Source organism: Lingula anatina, chromosome 5 (genome assembly GCF_051362555.1).
Source record: "Lingula anatina isolate TDL-2025a chromosome 5, LinAna3.0, whole genome shotgun sequence".
Classification (NCBI taxonomy): Eukaryota; Metazoa; Brachiopoda; class Lingulata; order Lingulida; family Lingulidae; genus Lingula; species Lingula anatina.
Window position 1 is genome coordinate 21,648,589 of NC_141771.1, and position 22,389 is coordinate 21,670,977.

Consider the following 22,389-nt stretch of genomic DNA (forward strand, 5'->3'; position numbering starts at 1 on the left):
TTTTTTATCAGGATCAACAGTGTCTCCCTAAATATATGGAAATTTTCAGAGGTGAGAAAGAAATGGTACGACTATTCCAGTTGTACGAAAAGGAAGGAGGCAGAGAGAAGAAGAAAGGAGATGAGGAGGACTGGGGGAGGTCCAGAACCTCCACAGCTCACAGCTAGGGGGCAAAAAGTAAGTTTATAAAAATATAGTTTAAATTATTATTTTAAAAAAATTGTGTCCTGTGTCTATTATTATTATAAAAAATTATTTACGAAACTAATATATTTAATATATTTTGTCCAGGTCATAGAGATCATTGGTGACGTGGCCGTAGAGGGTGTAAGAAGGCTGGAGCAGAATGACTCTTTCTGCTTTGAATCTGGTACTTCTGGTTATGATTTACTTGATTTATATTCATTCATTGAACTATTATTTTGAAAAAAAAGGGGGGGGAGGGGACTTTGCACAATTTGCAAAATGTTTCGTGAAAGCGGGGCCCTGGCCCTGAAGGATGCTATATGAAAAACTGCATAATTGATAAGATAACCTCCAGTTGGAAGAGCTCAATGAAGTTTTATCTACAGGGCTTTCAAAGGTGTGGCCCTAATGGGAGCCATTCCAAAGATGAAACACAGGGCCAAAATGGTCGCACACTTACGCCAAGTAATCACAGACAGTTTTGTTACTTTTCCAGATAAAGTGTTTATGTCTATGAAAGTGTTAGGTGGAGGTAAAGACGAGGAGGATATAGGAAAACCACCAGCTAAAATACCTTGGAGCATAGGTGTTGTTTGTCTGAAGTCAGTTGTGAAAATCCTTCAATTTTATCTAAAATAGACTATGCAAAAGAACAGGTGGCCCAGTGCTTCACTACTCTCTATTCACAGCGGGGGCCATTCTGATTATAAGACAGTGAGTCAAAAAATTGTATCAGCTGTTGACGTTTTTGATGACATATGGTCTAGCTTTTATCATTTTCACTTTAGGAAAGGTTTTGTTGAAAGAATTAAGAGAGGATTTTAATGGACGATCTCAGTGTTCATTCTAGGATGCGCCCTTGCGTCATTGACGCAGAAAAAATGTGATTGACGCATTTCGTAGAGTGAGCTGCGCCAACAAAATTCAAGAGAATTAACAGCGGCGCATTTTTGTGTTCTAAACGCGCCCTCCAATTCAGCAAATTCACGGCCGAAGTTTGATTGTTAACTCGACTTCTCTTGACATCAAGATCTAATGTTAAACGTAACGAAGATATTCTTTACGCGTCGCAGTTTTAACAAAGATCTTAATTTATGCTGACGTCATGCGCTTTATGCTAATCAGTGGCGATCGCCCCTCCTTTCCTGAATCCCTGATAGGCTGAGAATTGTCCATGTAAGTCAATTTGATCAACCCGTACATTGTGCATGACGGCGGAGAAAGCAAAATGGTATTTTAAGTTTTTAAAAGAAAATCGATCCCGAAGATCACGCTAAAACGGCTCAGAACAGTAGCGACGGAGATGGTCATGATCATGCACAGCAGACATTCCCACCAGAAAAGAGAACAAAAGTTTGTGCAGCCGTCACGACTGCTGATACCGCGTCGAATAGCAATGCAACTTCCAAGGTCGTTTCAAAAATGGTGGAGAAATACTTACAAGTGACTTGTACACGACGATAATGCTTATGCATTGAAAAAAAGGACAATATCTTCTTTCAAGGGACTAATAAATTTCGAACGAGTATCCTTATGTGACATGAGACGTCCGCTGCCATGCAAGAAACGTCGGAAGCAGCTCAAGCTAAACAGACTTTTTGCAGAGCTTTAGAAGGTAAGATATTATTTTTTTGTCAATATTTATTTAAACACAGAGCAATAGACATCAAAGTGATTATCGTGACGGTCCCGGACCCACGTGTTGTAATTATATTTGTGCAGTTTGAGGAACTCTTGACAGTGCATTCTGGGATATCGCAATGCTGAACAACTATGTAAACAATGTGTTTGCTGCGTCGCATTGACATAGGGCGTCAAGCTCATGTTATTTCCCTGAACCTTATTTTTTGTATATATAGGTAAAAATTTTCACATTCATTGTTCATAATTTTATTGTGTTGAGAAATTTGGTCTCAGTTGATGGTGATTAAGGGAAAAATAAAGTAAGGGATAGTGTGCTGGAGTATTCTTTGTGGATACCTTCAACACTACTTAACATTTTATGTAGGTTTTTATGCCCAAATTAAAATTTAATTGTAACTTTTATAACATTTCTAGGTAGAGATGGAGCAATCATGGCAGTGGTGAAATCAGTTTACTGGATTGTTTAAGAGGGCATTGCAATTCACAAGTTCGGAAGGACTTAAATGTTGTCTGGTATACCTGGCAGCTAAATTGAAGAATTTCTCCTGAAAGTGGGGAAAAGGTCATCGTAAATTCTCCAGGGACCACCTTGTGACTTATGCTAATTATGAGAAACAGTGCAAGGCAATACAGTGTCAATTCATTGACAATCTCATTAACAACATCAAAAAAAGGAACAATTCTCAGTGATTTTTAGTAAGACCTATGTCTCTGCTGTCGAAATATGTGTGATATCATTCTCAATCTGGTAGCTTTTTATCAACGAATTATATATCATTATCAGGGATGAGACAATTAATTTCATAAGTCATGAATGCATGCCAGTTAGTCAAGGGTCATTGATAATGGGACAGAGGACAGAAGAGGTAAAATTAAATGGATTTTTCATAAAGTGAAGCCAAAAATGGGTTTAAAATGTTGTTATAGTAAGAACTTGGTTATTGGTGAATAAATCGTGAACATATTTTAGTGTTATCTTATACTTGTTAACAAAAATTGGAGCGTCAACTCAAGGGTTTTGTTTTAGAAAATTGGGATTACTTATTGAATTTGATCAACTATAAGTCAACATATTTTTATAATAAATTTTTTTCATCTCTGAACATAAATACTACAGCAGTAAAACAACATGCGTTACATATTGTAATTTCAAGATTTGAACAAGGGCCCACTTTAAAATGTAATGACCCACTTTTTTTAATGTTGGGGGCCATTTGTCCCACATTGAAACATTCCTAGAATGAACACTGCGATCTCACTAAAATGCTTAATGTTATAATGACATGCACTGGACTTAGAAATGGATGAAATTCTGCCCTTGAATTATAAAAAAGTTATTATTCGTAGACTTAATGGTGTTTGGAGCTAGATTAGTAAATATGAAACTTGGGAATTCTGGCACAATTTTATACATGGGACTATTTTGCTTATGTGTCATACTATCTAGCTATTCATACTGGGAACTGATCACTAAGAAGGGTTTGTTGTCAACATAAACTGGGCACCCTTACAGTAGTAAGGCATTAATAGGGATATAAAATAAGAAAATAATAAACTCTCCCTCAGAGAGTTTGTTCAATAGGATGATTTACTACCTTCCCTTTAGAGCTAAGGTCTTAAAAATCATTGAAAACATTATTCCACATGGTAAAAAAACAAGAATTACCATACAAACAAACTGCTGTTAAGTTACAGTTTGGAAAAAAAAAAAAAAAAAAAACATTATCTAAAGTACATAAGTGCAAGCCAGTGTTCACTGTTTAGTGTCAACATTGATTTAATAAACGATGCCAATAAAATCCCACTTATACACATTTTTACAAAAGGAGTGGCAAACAAAAACCAGCGTCAGGATTTGTTGAACTTTCTTTATGTAGGTAATAAAAAATATGGAAAGTTTCTCAAATATAAGATATTAAAACAAGATGAATTACAAGAAAGAGACATTTTGCATACTTTTAGTACAAAATTGGAGAACAGTTCAATTAAAAAACGACAAATGGATTATCAAAAACTTTCAACTGATAGCTTTAGGAAAAAAGGGCAAAAAAAAAGGGGGGGGGGAGACTACCAGTAAATGTTCAACAAATTATACCAATACCTTTGGCTATATGTGGAGAAGATGGATCCCCTTATAAAGGAAATAAAGTCTTTATCCACAGGCTTTTAACATAGCGTTCCCTAAGGAAGTTACTTATTACTAGCGTAGTTCTTGATGCAATGTTTTAGGTTACATCAACCCCCGTATCATAACATAAAACTTTCAAACAATATGCACAATCTTTTTACAATCAGATATTGTAGAAATTCACATCATTTTTGACAAACCAGTCTATAAAAATATTTTCCTAAACAAGTTGAACGTGAAAGGAGAGATAAGGGCTCCTTAGGATTAAATGTGGAAGAAATCACCAACAGTCTGGCATAATTTTATAAGCAAAAGAACTAACAAGGGCAAACTATAATTGCCTACCTTGGTGATACCTTATTGAAGCTTCACTGTGAGCAATTACACTAAGATAGGTGAACTAGGTTGTATGTAGCTGGTAGTTTTAATGATCTATGCAGGGTAGCTGTAAATGTTCTGTTAAGGTCTTAGGAGGATGCTTTACTAAGTTCAAACCATGAAGAAGGGGACAGTTTAGTTTGGCTTCACTATCTGAATTGTTCACCGAACAACGTGATAATCTTATCACCAGATACTGATATACTAGAAATAGGGCTTGGTTTATATGATAGCAGAAAGTATCGAAATAAAAAAAACATTTTGATAAAAATAAGTTGTAAATTGTATGAGGAAACATATGTTAATGTTAAAAAGGTGCATGACCACATAGTGAATGATCCTGTCTTGAATAGGTTACATAGATCAAAGGTAGGTAACATTGTATTTTCAGAGTGTGGTGATGTTTCATATTTTGGGGGATTTGGCTTAAAAAAGTCTTCTCTGTATTTCACAGGCATGCTGACATTACATCTGGGATTAATGCAATATTAGGGGCTCTTGATGAAGTTGGTGCAGGGAACTTTAGAAGTGGACTTTTAGCTTTTTACCATCTGTTAGGTTGCCTTATTTTAGAAAATGTTCCAATGCTTTTTTTGCCGGTTATTCGAGACAGTAAGCCCTGTTAGATACTAAAGAAGTTTGTATGATAAGAAAAAAAAAAAATTATTCAGAAAATATTTCTATTTGATTAGGTAATATAAGGTCAGTTTTGTTAGATATAGAATCCTTGGAGCATGTATTGCCACTAGAAGATAGCTTAGAGTTACACTGGTTAAGGACTTGTTGTATAGCACAGATGTGGGGGCAAGCAGGCCAGAATAGGATAGAGTATTTAGATGTCTTAGAATTGGGGTATGGGTTAGAAGAAAGAAAGCTCAAGTATGAAATCTCAACTAATGAGGTGAATAAATTAGTACAGGATAATTTTAATTTCTTAATGAAAGGATGTAGTTGTAGGAAGGTAGATACTACATGTGGCAATCGTTGTGGATGTAGAAAGAAAAAAAAAACGTGGGCCAAGTTGTGTATGTAGTGGGGAGTGTTTAAATAGCTTAGATAATTTATGTAGTGAAAAAATTATAAAAGAAAACAGCAACAGTGAAGATAGTTGTAGTGAACCAGAACTTTAAAAAAAGTTATAATAATATAAGACAGATGACTTTTTTTCCATTACATTAAAAAAGACCACCTGCTCCTCAGCAAAATGAGATAAATAGGGAATATGCATTGCTAATGCTGTCACCAAGATGAATTCAATTGATTAACTATGGGAGGTCTTCAACAACTTTTAAAAACTTCTAAACCATCAACAACTGCTGACTGCCTATTTTCCTTACATCAACTTTGGATTCTGCCTTTTTGACCACCTCACCCACACAGTAAAGATTGGCCAGTTATAGCTGAAACCAAACAGTGGACATCTCTGATTCACTGTGATAAAGAATACAGACTCACAAGCAACACATTTAGGTTTCACTGGGGCAGCGATAGCCCCCATTTGTATGCCATTCATCCCCGTTCCAAGATACCATCGAGTGGGGGCGTGCGAAGGGAAACCACCCAGAAAGGAACTATATGCCGAAGAGGACAGTGCCCGTACCACAGAAGCTGCAAATACAAACATATCTGCCTAGCTCCAAGGAAACAGCACCTGCTCTCACAACACGGCATACAAGACGGACAGCAAAACACAGGGAGAAATGGACAGGGAAACTAGACACAGTGAGGTTGGGAAAACGAACTCAAAGGCGATTTTGACAGAGAATTTCTTTTGGGTGGAATTAAAGATGGTTTTAAAATTGTAGATGCAGAAAAAGTGAATGGAACAAAAGAAATGAATAACGCAAAAATGACAGGTCTGTTTAAGAGTGAGGTAGAAGAGCAGATTAACACAGAAATTTAATAGAAATGGTATATATTCTCAGTTGACTTCACAAAAATTTCAAACTTTTGGCTCTGCTGACTTGGCGTCTGGGACCGTTTACCACGCGGTGGTTAGGGGTTTACAAGTTTATACTTGCAAGTTTATACAACATCGGTGCCGAAGTCAGAAGAGTAATAAAAGAAACTGTAGCCCACGATGTGCAGTTGTTATACAATGTGAGCGGGACAGGCGTTCAGGAAAAAAAAGCTTCAAGGGCCTCAATTTATATGGCACTTTGTTTAGTAAGATATATAAGCGCTTCATATATCTGACATAATCACATTTGCACTTAATAAGGAAATCCATGCCTTAGCACTACTATTGACGATTCTGATATATAGTGGCTGTGCTAACGCATGAAAGCAAAGGCTTTAAAATCTTGGAAATGAAGACCAGTTGCCGAACCAACCACGGTGCGGGAGCTCTCAGGGTTTTATCTTACCTCTTATCTCCTTAATTAAATTAATTAAATGGTATTAAAAGTATAGATGTGGGATGTAATTGTACATGGATTAAAAGAGATCACCTTATTTTTGTAAAGCAAAAGGTGTTCTCCTTGAAAACTTTTGATGAAATGGGGTAAATACTTATGTGTTACAATATGGAAAACCAGTTGTACCATTGCTATAGTACAATACACCAAATTAAATATGACTTTCTGACCGATATTTCAGAATGTGATTCAGCATTTTTTTTACAGTGAGAGATAGAAGTTTTTTTCTGAATATTTTATCTTTATTTCTATTTACAGAGGCAGTTAGATCGCATCATTCAAACATTGTCTCTGAAGACATTTTTAGATCTTATGTTAATAATTTTCTGAATGGATCACAAAACAGGAAGGAAAAGAGTCGTGAAAGAGAATGCCTCACGTTGCTGTTATGCAATGCACATGTTATAGCCAAACACAACAGGTGAAATTGTTTTCTAACTAACACTAATTGCATAGGAAATGAAAGTAGAAATCACTGTTGCTTTGTTTTTCAGGTTCATTTATCTTGTGAGCCATCTGTGGCCTGGGGACTGTATTAGAGTCTGGGGACTGTACTAGTCTGGGGACATGCCGTCTGGAGACATCTTAGGTGACTCGGCCTATGTTCTGAGGTCTTGGCTCATAACACCCAAAATACAGTCGGGTAGAAGAGAAAAGGAAGAAAAGATGTGGGGAGAAGAGGAAAAGGCATGCTGAAGAAAACGAGAGAGCGGAAATGTGAGTTACACTGTTCAATACAGCCCATAAGAAGACATGAATTTTCACCAAGTGCGCTTTTGGGGTCCTAAAGAACTGTTTCAGTTGAATGGTTAATTTTAATTTGTTACTTATACTATGTAAATTTAGTATTACGCATTTCTTTCCTTGTGTGAAATTTATTTCAAGTAAAGTAATAACAATTACACTGTCATCCCTAGTATTATTACTCTTACGCACAGTTGCTATTATCATAATTAATGTCATTTTTCATAAAAAAGGAAAAAAAAACAATCTGCCCTCAACAAAACTTTATTTTTTAATGCTTTCAGGTGCCTTCACAAGTCAAGAGGGTGCCTGATGTATTCTCCTGAGGCCAGTGCCAACATCATTCTGGCATGTTGCAAGCTACACAATTTTTGGATCAGGGAAGGGATATGCCTGATGTTGAGGTGGAGGCTTGTGTTCAAGAGTGTCAAGATGTGCATCTAGGAGAGTACCCAGCTGATGGGATACAGTGTAGAGAGTGTCTCATTGCTATAGTACAATACACCAAATTAAATGACTTTCTGACCTATATTCAGAATGTGATTCAGCATATTTTTACAGTGACAGATAAAATGTTATTTTCTGAATTTTTTTTCTTTATTTCTATTTACAGAGGCAGTTAGGTCGCATCATTCAAACAATGTCCCTGAAGACATTTTTAGATCTTATAATATGTTTAAAATTTTCTGAACGGATCACAAGACAGGAATGGCAAAGGAAGGAAAAGAGCCGTGAAAGATCTAATTTAAATTATTTGGCTAATTATTCTATCTTTGATGAGAATGGCTTACCACAAGAGAACATTATTGGATTAACATCAGATGGCACTAGCAACATGACTGGGAAATGGAAAGGGGTAATGTTGCCCTATTCAAAAAGGACCACTCTCAAAAGTTACCATGGCAATGTTGTCCTGCCCAACATCTCAAGCTGGGCCGGCTTTCATGAAACGTTTCATAATTTGTGCATTCGCTGTAGTTTGCCCACTTGCGCTAAATTTTTTTTAATAACTTTCACGAAACCATTTCCAATTTTCTTCGCTAAGAGCACATGCCGTTGTGACCGAAGAAAAACTGTAATCTTGAAACCCAACTATTTGGGTGGAGGAGGCAAGAAATATAACAACAAATGCTCATGCTCACCCGCTCCATGTTCATGTGCACAGTTATCACAGTGGAGGAGCTGACAGGGTTTCCTAAGAAGAGTCAGTTTCCCGACAAAGAAATAGATATTTTCACAAATGTGTGATTTTTTTATTCCTAAAAACTGAGGAAAGTTTAAATAAATAAATAAATTACTGTGATTTACAAAGGCATATATTATATTTTTTAAATCAGGATCAACAGTGTTTCCTTGCATGTGAGGAAATTTTCTGAAGCGAGGAAAAAGTGGTACAACTACTCTATAGTGGAACCAAAAGAAAAGAAGCAGAAAGAAGGATATCGAAGGAGATGAGGAGGACTGGGGGAGGGCCAGAACCTCCACAGCTTACACATATTAACCTACTTCTGTACTTTGGTGAAATCATTCGGTTTTGTTACTCCTGTTTAAACCATTTTTGTTTAGTGTCCAATTTAGCACTGTTAAGATCGGAGGATTAAGTAAAGTTTTATGTATTTTCACAGATGCAGGTAGATCGAGAGCTACAGAGGCTGAGCTAGACACATGTATCAGATTGTGGCTATAAAGAATCCGCATGATAGGGATGGTGGCAGAAAATTGAGGGCCATTAAAAACATACATAGGAACCGTTTCCTTATGTGTCATACTATCTAGCTATCCATACCAGGGAGCTGGTCAATTAAGCTCATTTGTAACATTTTTTATTCTGTTCAGTCTGATTTCTATTACTGTTTACAACTACACCACATAGCTGATAAAACCAAGGTATTTCCAGAACTGGTAGTAATCATTTCATATTAGGAGGCTCTGTTGTCAACATTACTAAGCACACTTACAGTAGTATTGCATTTGACAAAGCACACAAAATCTGCATTAATTGGGATATAAATTAAGAAAATAATTAACTCCCCCACCGAGAATTTATTTAGTGGGATGATTTACTACCTTGCCTTTTGAGCTAAGGTCTTAAAAACATTTAAAAACATTATTCCAAACAGTAAAAAAAAACAGGAATTTCCCTACAGACAAAATGCTGTTAAACTAGTTTGAAAACATAAAGCATTATCTATAATGCATAAATGCAAGCCAGTGTTCACTGTTAAGCATTAGAGTAGGTTTAATAAATGATGCCAATAAAATCCCACTTATACCCTTTTTTTTACAAAAAAAAAAAAAAAAAAAAAAAAAAATCAAATGAAAAACTAGTGTCAGGATTTGGTACTACAATTTCTCTAGAAAGTAGGGGTACAGCCCAAAGTTGCAGAATAAATGGGAGGGCCCATTTAAAATACTACAGAGTATATCAGACCTAGTGTACCGTATTCAACGCAGTGAGAGAAGTAATCCCAAGATTGTGCATTATGATAACCTCAAACCATTTTATGGGTCTTTATAAATTCAATATATTTGAAAAGTAAAATTATTTGCTATGTTTAATAATTATGTATTTATGTTGGGCGTTAACGGGAGTCACCCTTACAATTTTATGAAAAGGAGTAAAAGAGCAGAGCGTAACAGATTGTGAAATGCGTACCGACATACCATGGGCCCAGGGGCCCAACTGCTCCATGATAAGTTCTGAAAGAGAAATCTGTACACAGCGAGATGTCCGTAATACATCCTCTACATAATTATTAAAGGTGGGAGTATAAATGGGTTGCTTATGCTCAGAGCATTTATCTTACAGGTTCCAGCCAACAGATTGTTGACGGGTGGAGAGAAAGAGTGCGGGGCAGTCTCCAACAATTATGTGAGGCTGCCCTGCACCCTTACATCAACAAGGAGAATATTGGAGAATTTTATACATTTGCATGGCGAAGAAATTTGGAAGAGTTGACTGAATTTTGTATAGATTTTATTTTAGAGAATTTTGTTTTAATCAAACAAGAAGTAATACATGGAATTGTTCAGGAAGACCCCATTTTTCTTTCTGGACAACTACATGTACTGTACAGAATGAATATTTAATAATAATGCAAGATTTAAACTTTGCTACAGTGTTGAGTGACTATTCTTTTCGGTATTTGAAATATATACTTCTATTTTCATTAAGATCTATACGGTGAATTAACATGAATCCTCATGTTTCAGGTTCATGAAAGTGAGCAAAATAAACCATCACCTACCGCCATCTGCTTTGTTCTCTACACCAGCAGACAGAAAAGCTACAAAAAATTATCGTCAAATAGTGTAAAAAAACGAAGGTTAATATTACCCAATCAAGAGCCGATCAGTCATAGGGAAGATCAATATTGATTGGTTCCCATAATTTCCCATCATCTATGGGTATATAAACGAGCAGAAGGCAAATATCACTCATTGCACCTATGTTTCTTGGGAGAGATGGCAGCATACCTTTTTTCCGATGTGGAAAAAGGTCAGGCACCCCGCGTCTACACGAAGAGGATTGATAAGCTTGGCCGATTCAAGGATGCTAAAACAGTATCCAGTTATCAGCTAAGTAAGGAAGAGATCTGGAGGCTGGTGAGGGTATTGGAGATCCACCAACAGGTCGCACGCTTTGACCCCAACCCAGCAGGTGCTGGTGGTGCTAAGGTTCTTTGCGACTGGGAGTTTTCAGTCAGTCGTAGGGGAAATTCGTGGTGTCAGCCAACCCTTAGCCTTTTTTATGCTTTGAATATACAGCACTTTAAAATTACGTTCTTTACCATTGTAAAATATTATCGCATTATAATCAGGATTTAATTAATTTATTTATCTAATTTTTTTTTGAAGATTTTCTGATGTAGTGTGCAGATGGCCAGGAAGCACCCACGATAGCTTCATTTTCACTAATAGTGGGATTGGACAGCACTTTGAAGGTATGGACGCAGAGGATATTCCAGGATTCCTCCTGGGAGATTCCGGTTATCCTCTCCACCCATATCTTATGACTCCTAAAGCCAACCCTCAAACAGATCCTGAAATTAAATACAACAGGGCACATATATCAACAAGGAACACCATCGAGAGGGCCCTTGGTGTTTTAAAAAGCAGGTGGAGGTAATTTTTTTTTTATATATATATATATATATATATATATATATATATATATATATATATATATATATATATATTTTTTTTTTACACTTTTATATCATTAACATTTGTAAATTTTTTTAAAATAAGTTTTCTGACATCAGCATTTACTTTCTGGATGAATCAAATTTCTTGTTTCATTTTTCCAGGTGTCTGGACAGATCAGGGGGCAGCCTACAATACTCCCCAGATGTGGCCTGTAACATCATCATGGCCCGTTTAAGGTTGAATAACCTATGCATTCGTTCTGGTTTCCCATTACCAAGGGATGTTCAGCAGCTGGAGCATGATAAGCTGCGCGCCCCTCCTTGGCAATGACTTTCCAGATGGGTTAACAGCCAGGGAAGAACTCATCAGGCACAAGTTTTCATGATTTTTTTTTTTTTTTTGGTATGGGCATAGGGCACCTTCCTAGTTACTAGTAAGAATGCAACATAAAAGATTGTGTCAATTTCATTGTGTTGTATATATTGCATACATTGGCAAAAAAAAAAAATAAATAAATAAATAAAATAAATAAATAAATAAATAAATAAATAAATAAATAAATAAATAAATAAAAATATAAAAAATTGTGGGGCAGGTTGGGACAGTTTTTCCAACAACTGACGGACCCTCCGTTTCTCTTCTCACACTGCACCCACTTTGCTTAAACTGCACCCAGGTAAAAATCAGGTCTAAGAAAGCCAGGGAGAACAAGTCTCTTCACACAAATGGATTTTTAATTGCAGAGCAGGCAACATAAAAATTCAATGAAAACAACAATTGGAAAAAAGAAATCAAAGATATGAATTAGCATTGGTTGAAGCCACTTAGCAGTAATTGAAAATGAGTAGACAGAACAACGCCAAACAAAATAATGAATATACAAGAAAAAGCTGCAATTGTACATTGCCAGACAAGTGTCCTCCACCAGGGGAATGTGACCCTGAATGTGAAGGCCATATATAAATACACTGTCGGTCATCACTAATGGCACTTTAATCCCTGCGAATTTTTGATCAATGGCGATGAACAGCATACCGTCAGGCAATGCATCAATTTTGGCCTTTGAAAGAGAGAAATCTTCAAAATTTGTGATTCTTCATAAGAGCAAATAATTTGGAGAAGGTATCTTTATTTTCTATTTGTTTTTTGCATGGACAAGTTGCGCAAGTTGTGTAAAGAATTGTGTTTAGAACATGTGTCCACATAGGGTTTGTAAATATGAATCCAAATGTTCATTGACATATATAAAGAAGTGTTAAATGAGAAATGTCACTTTATTGTTTAGACTGGATTGACATTCTGTGTCAAGTGTCAGTGAAACTACAAGCATAACCATTCAATATTAACATTATTCAAATGTATGCACCTACTGTACTGGTAGTGCGCAGTTATATGTTTTATGCAGAGAGCAATGCCTCCAATGACCTTGACACTGACTGAACTCCATATGACCTAATGGATAAGACGGCTTGATGGCTGTGCCTTTAAAGAGGCGCAAATTGGAATGCTGTATGTTGTATTCAACAACAACTTTATGTTCTCATTACTAGTAAAAGGAAAGTCAAGTACCTTGTTACAATTCACTGTCAAGCTCACCGTTTGTAATTAGGGATGGTTGTCTCATTAAAGACCACTATTACAGAATTAGTGCTTCTCTATGGACACTACCACCAGAGTCCTAAAGCTTGGAACTGAAAGCAATGAGAAAAATATTGGAGGAAAACCCCACCAAACTGACCTAGGACAGTTGAAGACATTTTAGCAAGAGGTGGCACACCAGAAGTGCCTTCAACAGGTTGTTCAGAAGACAGTTTACTGACCATGTTGACGCTTGCTATGAAAATATTTGATTCTCCGCCTACTGACTGAATAGTTTTGATTATCATTGTTTTGCACAAATGTGTGTTGATAACAAAAATATAAATATATTTGTGTTTTCAAACTATGTATACAAGAGATAATTATTAGCAAGGGGAATTTCCAGTCAGAACAACATGCACCTCTATATCAGATGCATCAAACTAAAATTACATCTTAAATTTATACACTGAACTCTTTGTCACATGAAAGGGAGATGGGGGCAACTTCCTTCCAAAAGGGCCAAGCCAGCTTTGCTGCACAAAGACAATCACTGGATTCCAAACATGATGGACGAGGCCAGATAGAGGTATGCCAAAACTTGGAGAATTGAGGTATATAAATCATTAAAAGCACTTAATAATAAAATGTATAAAGCTAATTTTAAAATATGGAATATTACATACCTTACAGCTTAACCATTTACTTAGGCAATTTTGAAAATTTTGAACCTGTAACAATAAATTATCTGATTCCGATAAATATAATTAAGAATGGTAGACAAGTTGAAAAAATAACATGTAAGACATATTACAGTAGTCCTATTTTTTTTTTTAAATCTGAAAAATTGATCACATATTTCAAGAAATATTGAAATATCTTTCAGATTAGATATCTGGCAGCGTATACGATTGACAACATCGGTGCCAAAGTCAGAAGAGTAATAAAAGAAACTGTAGCCCACGATATGCAGTTGTTATACCATGTGTTACAATATCGAAAACCAGTTGTACCATTACTATGGTACAATACACCAAATTAAATATGACTTTCTGACCGATATTTCAGAATGTGATTCAGCATGTTTTTACAGTGAGAGATAAAATGTTATTTTCTGAATATTTTATCTTTATTTCTATTTACAGAGGCAGTTAGGTTGCATCATTCAAACAATGTCTCTGAAGACATTTTTAGATCTTATGTTAAAAATTTTCTGAACAGATCACAAGACAGGAATGGCGGAAGAAGGAAAAGAGCTGTGAAAGATCTAATTTAAATTATTTGGCTAATTATTAAAGGAGTTCTTACCAATATAGATCAGGCTAATATACCTGTTGGAATTTTAATTATTTAATTTATTTAATTATATGTTTGTAAACATTGTAACAGGATAAGGAAGATTCTTAATTTATTACCTCATGTTAGGGGGTTAGTGCTCTCAGAGCAATGTCTGCATGTACTTGCAGAGAGTTTGGCATGTGTCAGGGATATTGTTATTTACAAGGTGCCTTTTTCATGGGTATTTTTTATGATGTTTTGCTTTGCTGCATTGTTAAACTTTGCATTCTATTTGTACTTGTATTATGAACATTATATGTTGCTGTTACTTTCTATTTTAATCTATTATTCATCAGCTGGTAACATTTGAAGCTGCATTCAGCATGTTTTATGCAGGTGTTGCTTTTATCTTTTTAATGTTTTTATATGTTTTTAAAACTTTGCATTTTTTTCTTGTACATTAGAGGTATTATTCTTATATTCTATTTTATGTATTAATTGGCAAGTTATTTTTGAAACTGCATTCTATATGGATATTGCATTTGAGGAGTGGCCCTTAATTTGTTACATGTATGTTGCCAGCAAGGTTATATAATGTGTAATAATTTTGTTTAGTTTTGTAGCACAGAATAAATACTTGAATCTTGTATGTCTTTTTTTATAGTAATCTTATTGAATAATTAAAATGTATTATTATTTAACACAAAAAAAAAAAAAAAAAAAAAAAAAAAAAAAAAAATCTGGACCATATGTGGTCCACATCCAGCCCTAATCTGGCCTCTTTGATATTGATCTGGCCCACATCTGGCATGCCATAGTGATAATGAACTTAGAAAATGAGTTCTTATTGCAGAGAAAAGGAGCGGCCAAGGGCAAAAAAATGGCCCCTCAGTATGTTAACTAATTTATGATCAACTTACAAAAGTCTGTCCTTAACAAAGCCCTGAAAAAGCCTCTATTCTATTGATGACATCTTCTTACTATGAACACAGGGAGAATCAGACCTTAAAGAATTTGCAGAACTTTGAAGAAAACCCTTGATTCGCTTTACTCTCAACTTCTCTAACCAAAAACAAAACCATTTGGCTACCACGGTCTCCATAAATACCAATAGACTGGCAACATGCATATATATATAGAAAATCCACAGATCACTGACCTTACCCACATAACAATAGTTTCCATCCTTTGCATATAAAAAAATCTATTGTATATCATCATACTTCAAGATATTATCATCATGCAGGTGAATTTATATGCATGATAATATCACAGAATCAACTTGGAACCCAAAGCATCAGTTCACTCATAGAGTGCTGATCTAAGAGCAGATCACAATTCCCAAATGGTGCCACAATAGGAATGTGTGGAAAGGATTCTGGTGTGGTTTCTCTCTGACTTCAAGAAAGTGCACATGCAGTGCAACAACATGACAATAGAAAGTGTTCCAAACATGCCTAGCACCCAGGAATAGTCATGGACTGGGACCTAGAATTGCCTTATGATATTTTTTGTAGTGTCATTCCGATTGCTTTACAGAGTAACACATGGTGTACCTCCTAAACATCACCTCTGCACCCTGTATTCCATATCAACATCAGCACTGACAGTGTCACCTCTGCACCCTGTATTCAATATCAACATCAGCACTGACAGTGTCACGTCTGCACCCTGTATTCAATATCAACATCAGCACTGACAGTGTCACGTCTGCACCCTGTATTCAATATCAACATCAGCACTGACAGTGTCACGTCTGCACCCTGTATTCAATATCAACATCAGCACTGACAGTGTCACGTTTGCACCCTGTATTCCATATCAACATCAGCACTGACAGTGTCACGTCTGCACCCTGTATTCCATATCAACATCAGCACTGACAGTGTCACGTCTGCACCCTGTATTCAATATCAACATCAGCACTGACAGTGTCACGTCTGCACCCTGTATTCAATATCAACATCAGCACTGACAGTGTCACGTTTGCACCCTGTATTCCATATCAACATCAGCACTGACAGTGTCACGTTTGCACCCTGTATTCCATATCAACATCAGCACTGACAGTGTCACGTCTGCACCCTGTATTCAATATCAACATCAGCACTGACAGTGTCACGTCTGCACCCTGTATTCCATATCAACATCAGCACTGACAGTGTCACGTCTGCACCCTGTATTCCATATCAACATCAGCACTGACAGTGTCACGTTTGCACCCTGTATTCAATATCAACATCAGCACTGACAGTGTCACGTTTGCACCCTGTATTCCATATCAACATCAGCACTGACAGTGTCACGTTTGCACCCTGTATTCCATATCAACATCAGCACTGACAGTGTCACGTTTGCACCCTGTATTCCATATCAACATCAGCACTGATAGTGTATCTTCTTAAAATTATCAACAGAAAATGACCCCACTATTTCATGGCCATTTTCTTACCATGTTATACACATTCACTGCACAAAATATTATTGATATTTGTTATACATTTGTGTTAATTCAACTTGTTGCAGAATTTACAGTTGCGTGTTACATTAATAAAGAGAAAAGTGTCCTTCCAAGTGAGTTGTCTCAGATTCCTTCGTACCTCAGCTGGTACCTTGGGAAACAATAAGCATTGTAACGTCCCGTCCCCCTACTGTAATTGTTTCTGTCATTGTAAGAAACTTTAATCTTAAGATGACAAAACTACCGCTACAATGCATTGATGATGCATGGAAGCTGCCATATTTGCCACTTCATGCTGACCTATGCCGCACGCGTAACTCGTGCTCCGCACGACTGCTGACGTTGCCGCGTCAGAGTATAAATAGAGGAGCGCTCTGACGGGAGCGCTCTGTCTGGCTGTCTATTCCAAGGTACCGGTAGAAGACAGAGAAGAACCCAAAACAGATTTCAAAGAAGAATCATCAGTGAGTGTTAGGGCAGCCCTTAGGGGCTAGCCCGCTTCTTTTTTTTTTTTTTTTAGGGGGGATCCTGATAAGGGATTTAAATGTTTAGTAGATTTAACGGTATATTATAACTGCATTTATTCCTTTGCTAGATTAACTAGAAGCTTTAATAAAATTTTATTCCCAGGTAGCCCCAGTATTCATTACTAACTGTAATAGTTTATACAGAGTCCGATTATGGACACAGACTAGTTAAGTTTGTTATTGTTACTGCAGTTGTTTTATTGACAGAAGTAAGTATTTAAGTTCGTTACACAGCCGTCAATTCTTTGACAGCAGTGAGCAGTTAAAGCTAAGCATAGGGTAGTTTTTATTATTTTTATTATCTTATTTTCGCTTATTTTCCTTTCTAACCATTCCATGTGGTCATTTAAGGACCATGTCATTTCAGTCATAGTTAAAAGTCATGTTGTTTTCCGAGAAAATGTCAGTCATTCCATGTTGTCATCTAATGACCGCGTCAATTCAATCATTGTTAGGTCAGGTTGTCTTTTAGGGACATCATGTTGTCTTCAGGGACAACGTTCGTCAGTCATTCCGTGTTGTCATCTAATGACCACATCATTTCAGTCATAGTTAAGTTAGGTTGTCTTTTAGGGACAACGTCATGGGGGGGGGGGGGGATTACCAGTGTTTAGCACAGTGCATATTGGAAGAGTTACTCTCTGTGTGCACACCGACAGCTGACTTGAATTTCCCTAGTGACTGCGGCCTTGCGATGTGGTATGAACTCCCTACCATGAGGACATCTTGAAGAGAGAATTACAGAACGGACAGCACCACAGAGATGATGTCGTCGCGCGCAACATTTGAAATTTATGAACTTTAATGACCATAAGTCTTGTCAAAGGATACTTGGAAATGCATGAACTATTGTGGCCATAAGTCACGTTTATATTGCATGAATTTTCATATTCAATGTTTGAAGATTTCATAATCATATTGGAAATGTAATACATGTCTTTTTATTTCTGAAGGTTGGGGATAAACTTTCCCCAAGGTACAGGTAACATCAATCCCACACCGCGTCGGGGTGTCGTCGCCAACTCGAGGTGGACGGCCGCGTCGCATTGCAGTATAATAAAACACATTTCCTCTTGTGCTGTGTCAATATTCATATAGTACACTTGGGACTGGGTTCTACATAGAAAGTGTAATACAAAACCCTGTTAAATTAAACAAACTTCTTAATCTAAAAAATATGAAAGAAACTAGCGAGGAATTTCCAAGCTACATGTTTTGTTCATGACATTTTGTTTTGTAATATCTGTCACACTGGAGAAAATGAGAGGATCTAAAAAATATGAAAGAAACTAGCGAGGAATTTCCAAGCTACATGTTTTGTTCATGACATTTTGTTTTGTAATATCTGTCACACTGGAGAAAATGAGAGGATGTCGGTTGGTGCCTAGAGAGAACATTTTTTATAATATCTAACATATTTTATCACAAGAAAACTGAACTGCATATTAAAAACCGGGCCTATCTGAAATAATAAACAAACAATAACCAGTTAGATCTGGTCACTCCCATGGAACTAGTTCAAGGTTATGAAAGTCATTTCTTATCGAAAATAAAAAATTAAAGTCTTGAAAAATTGACATTTTTTGCTGCTGCAACATTTTGTATTGCTATATGTTGCTTTCGGAAAAAGGCACCACTATCTCCCTTGCATCTGGTGTTGAGGTCATCATACAAAAGATTTTAATTTTGGTGTCATAAGGTAATTAAACCTGACAACATACACATAATTTAGTTTTGAATTTTGGTGAATTATCAGTGATGTGACATATTGTTATAATTAAAGGCTTGCTTTAGGAGACAATTTTTCAAGAGTAAAACAGCTTTTTGGACTTTGGGTCAAAAAAATATTACGATCTGTGAAGGGAGAATAGTCTTTTGAGCTCTGAATGGCAGCATTCGCCTTGTGATAACCCTTCTGTGAAGGGAGAATAGTCTTTTGAGCTCTAAATGGCCATATTTGCCATGTATTACCCTTTCTGTGAAGGGAGAATAGTCTTTTGAGCTCTTAATGGTCACGTTTGCCATATTTTACCCTTTCTGTGAAGGGAGAATAGTATTTTGAGCTCTGAATTGCCATATTTGCCATGTGTTATCCTTTCTGATGCAATAGAAAATCACACATTTTTCAGCTCTTAATGCACAATTTTGATAATAAATATAATCAATTTAAAAAATAAATAAATTATTTCATAGTATGTTGATGGGAATTACATGTAAAAATAATGTAAATTTTGATTTCAATCTAATACATCAAAACTAAAATCTAATGTACATATGTAACTCAAAGTCACATGCAAATTAAAGATAGCAGCAACGTTTTCCAGAGGCAACCAAATGTGACAGCAACAAATAAATTTAATCTTCTCAGAGACTATAAAGGTAAAAAGTGTACTTTTAATAAGCCTGGAAAGAGTTTCACTAGTTTCAGATCTGTTTATTGTTTGTTAATTATCACAAACAAGATGCTAAATGATATATAATGACAATCAAGCTAGATGGGCCTTCTATCAGGGACTCAATCCAGACCTTGCCACTGACAGATGAATGGTAATATATGGCTGTTGGATAGAGATAATTAGAATTAATGTTGACTCCTTCTCGCATTATGGAATGACCAAAACCCAAACTGGAAGTTGCCGTTTTTACCCAGCATGCAGAGCATAAGCAATTCCTGTTACCACGTACGTTTCAAAATAACTGGACAAGCCCTATCAAAACTATAATTGACTGAAAGAGAATGCCCCACGTTGCTGTTATGCAATGCACATGTTATAGCCAAACACAACAGGTGAAATTGTTTTCTAACTAACGCTAATTGCATAGGAAATGAAAGTAGAAATCACTGTTGCATTGTTTTTCAGGTCCATTAATCTTGTGTGCCATCTGTGGCCTGTATTAGAGTCTGGGGACATGCCCTCTGGAAACATCTTAGGTGATTCGGCCTATGTTCTGAGGTCTTGGCTCATGACACCCAAAATACAGTCGGGTAGAAGAGAAAAGGAAGAAAAGATGTGGGGAGAAGAGGAAAAGGCATGCTGAAGAAAACGGGAGAGCAGAAATGTGAGTAATTACACTGTTCAATACAGCCCATAAGAAGACACGAATTCTCACCAAGTGCCCTTTTAGGGGTCCTAAAGAACTGTTTCAGTTGAATGGTTAATTTTAATTTGTTAGTTATACTATATATATATATATATATATATATATATATATATATATATATATGTAAATTTAGTATTACACATTTCTTTCCTTGTGTGAAATTTATTTCAAGTAAAGTAATAACAATTACACTGTCATTCCTAGTATTATTACTCTTACGCACAGTTGCTATTATCATAATTAATGTCATTTTTCATAAAAAGGAAAAAAAAAAAAAAAAAAAAACAATCTGCCCTCAACAAAACTTTATTTTTTAATGCTTTCAGGTGCCTTCACAAGTCAGGAGGGTGCCTGATATATTCCCCAGAGGCCAGTGCCAACATCATTCTGGCATGTTGCAAGCTACACAATTTTTGGATCAGGGAAGGGATGCCTGATGTTGAGGTGGAGGCTTGTGTTCAAGAGTGTCAAGATGTGCATCTGGGAGAGTACCCAGCTGATGGGGTACAGTGTAGAGAGTGTCTCATTGCTATAGTACAATACACCAAATTAAATGACTTTCTGACCAATATTTCAGAATGTGATTCAGCATATTTTTACAGTGAGAGATAAAATGTTATTTTCTGAATATTTTTTCTTTATTTCTATTTACAGAGGCAGTTAGGTCGCATCATTCAAACAATGTCTCTGAAGACATTTTTAGATCTTATGTAAAAAATTTTCTGAATGGATCACAAGACAGGAGGAAGGAAAAGAGCCGTGAAAGATCTAATTTAAATTATTTGGCTAATTATTCTATCTTCATTATTGGATTAACATCAGATGGCACTAGCAACATGACTGGAAATGGAAAGGGGTAATGTTGCCCTATTCAAAAAGGACCACTCTCAAAAGTTACCATGGCATTGTCCTGCCCAACATCTCAAGCTGGGCTGGCTTTCACAAAATGTTACGCAATTTGCATACTCACTATAGTTTGCGCACTTGCGTTAATTTTTTTTTTTGAATAACTTTCACGAAACCATTTGCAATTTTCTTCGCTAAGAGCGCACAATGTCGTGACAGGAAGAAACATTGTAATCTCGAAACCCAACTCCTTCGGCAGCAAAGGCAAGAAATATAACAACAAATGCTTGTCCTCCATTGCGCTCCGTGTCCATGTGTACAGTTATCGCAATGAAGGAGCTGACAGGGTTTCCAAAGAAGAGGAGTCATTTTTTCCGACAAAGAAATAGATATTTTCACAAATATGTAATGTTTTATTCCTAAAAACTGGGGAAAGTTTACATAAAAAATTAAATAAATTACTGTGATTTATATAGATATATATTGTTATATTCTTTTTTATCAGGATCAACAGTGTCTCCCTAAATATATGGAAATTTTCAGAGGTGAGAAAGAAATGGTACGACTATTCCAGTTGTACAAAAAGGAAGGAGGCAGAGAGAAGAAGAAAGGAGATGAGGAGGACTGGGGGAGGTCCAAAACCTCCACAGCTCACAGCTAGGGAGCAAAAAGTAAGTTTATAAAAATATAGTTCAAATTATTATTTTAAAAAAATTGTGTCCTGTGTCTATTATTATTATAAAAAATTATTTACGAAACTAATATATTTAATATATTTTGTCCAGGTCATAGAGATCATTGGTGATGTGGCCGTAGAGGGTGTAAGAAGGCTGGAGCAGAATGACTCTTTCTGCTTTGAATGTGGTACTTCTGGTTATGATTTACTTGATTTATATTCATTCATTGAACTATTATTTTGAAAAAAAAAGGGGGGGGAGGGGACTTTGCACA

The 22,389-nt window shown here is 36.2% G+C and overlaps 2 long non-coding RNA genes across 4 annotated transcripts in view; one reads left to right on the plus strand and one right to left on the minus strand.

Annotated features, from left to right (window-relative positions):
* LOC106160384 (uncharacterized) overlaps nucleotides 1-22,389 on the minus strand; it is a 66,119-nt gene that overhangs the window by 24,610 nt on the left and 19,120 nt on the right. The window lies entirely within an intron of this gene.
* Nucleotides 1,373-2,794, plus strand: LOC147761883 (uncharacterized). Its single transcript, XR_015334421.1, has 2 exons — nucleotides 1,373-1,801; nucleotides 2,245-2,794. It is a non-coding gene; the product is annotated as an uncharacterized LOC147761883 (long non-coding RNA).